This window comes from Macaca nemestrina, chromosome 8, assembly GCF_043159975.1.
Source record: "Macaca nemestrina isolate mMacNem1 chromosome 8, mMacNem.hap1, whole genome shotgun sequence".
Taxonomy (NCBI): Eukaryota; Metazoa; Chordata; class Mammalia; order Primates; family Cercopithecidae; genus Macaca; species Macaca nemestrina.
In genome coordinates, this window is record NC_092132.1 from 124,834,524 (window position 1) to 124,835,933 (window position 1,410).

Here is a 1,410-nt window from a genome sequence, read left to right on the forward strand (position 1 = left end):
AGGTAATAAAGACTTCCAAATCTTCAGTCCATCATCCAGTATTAGTTATGCCACTTTTTTTTTTTTTTTTTGAAACGGAGTCTCACTCTGTCACCCAGGCTAGAGTGCAGTGGTGCCATCTTGGCTCACTGCTACTTCCGCCTCCTGGGTTCAAGCAATTCTCCTGCCTCAGCCTCCTGAGTAGCTGGGATTACAGGTGCATGCCACCATGTGCAGTTCATTTTTATATTTTTAGTAGAGACAGGGTTTCACCATGTTGGTCAGGCTGGTCTCGAAGTCCTGACCTCATGATCCACTCGCCTCGGCCTCCCAAAGTGCTGGGATTACAGGCATGAGTCACCGCGCTTGGCCTTTTTAAACTTTTAATTGCATTTATTTTAATGCTGAATTTACTCTCCTGCCATAAGTTTTGGTTTCTTCAGTTTCTTCTGGGATATCTTTTCCTTCTGGGCAACTTCCTCTTCTGGTTTAGGAACAATCTGTTCCTTTTCAGTAAGAATCATCTCAATGTGGCAGGGAGAGCTCATGTATGGGTTAATCCGACCATAAGCTCTGTAGGTCCAACGGTGCATCTTAGGTGCTTTGTTCACTAGGATATGCTCAATGACCAGAGAATCTACATCTAAACCCTTAAGTTCAGCATTACTCTCTGCATTTTTAAGAATGTGCAGCAAAAATTCAGCACTTTTTTGGGCCACTGACCTTGTGTCCCACCCCACTGCTTGGCCTGGGCATGCCTGCCAACTCCACCATTATAACTTCGAAATGGTAAGCACTGTTTCTGTAAAGTGACATCATTCAGATACTTCGTGGTTTTTCGTAGATGCATACCCTTGATGGCCTGGGCAATTTCACGAATGTTCTTGAAGAGAACACGAAGATTTGAACCTCTTGATTTGCATCATTTTGTGGGGTTGTCAGGGTCAAGTGAATAGTGAACCATTTTCACAGATTACCTCAGGCTGCTTAGGGAAATAGCTAATTATTTAATAGCTAATTATCTTTAGCCTTGCATCTTCAGACAGAGAGAATCCAACTTGGATGCAAAACCTGGGTATGTCCTTCAGTCTTCTGTGCTCTCAAACCCAATGATGATGATATCTGCCTTGCAAGACTGTGGTAAGGATGAGAAATCAAGTAAGAAAACTGCACCAAGTGCTCACTACTGCTCTCTGCAAGTTTAATCAACAAATCCCCAACCAACATTCAGTCTTCTTCGGAGCTCTTGAAAGAAGTTCTGGATGGGTCAGGGCATAGCACAGGCCCACTACTGGTGACCACCTCTGAGCCACTTATCAACTCATCAAATTTAATAACTGAACTGGCTTCAAATATAAGCTACACAGAAGCAAAGATCTTAGTCTGTTTTGTTTACTGAAATCTCACATACCTAGAACAGTGCTTGGCACA

The 1,410-nt window shown here is 43.1% G+C and overlaps 1 pseudogene; it reads right to left on the reverse strand.

The window, feature by feature from the left end:
- Positions 1-389: 389 nt before the first annotated feature.
- Positions 390-943, reverse strand: LOC105482141 (large ribosomal subunit protein uL22 pseudogene; annotated as a pseudogene).
- Between the last annotated feature and the right edge of the window lie 467 nt (positions 944-1,410).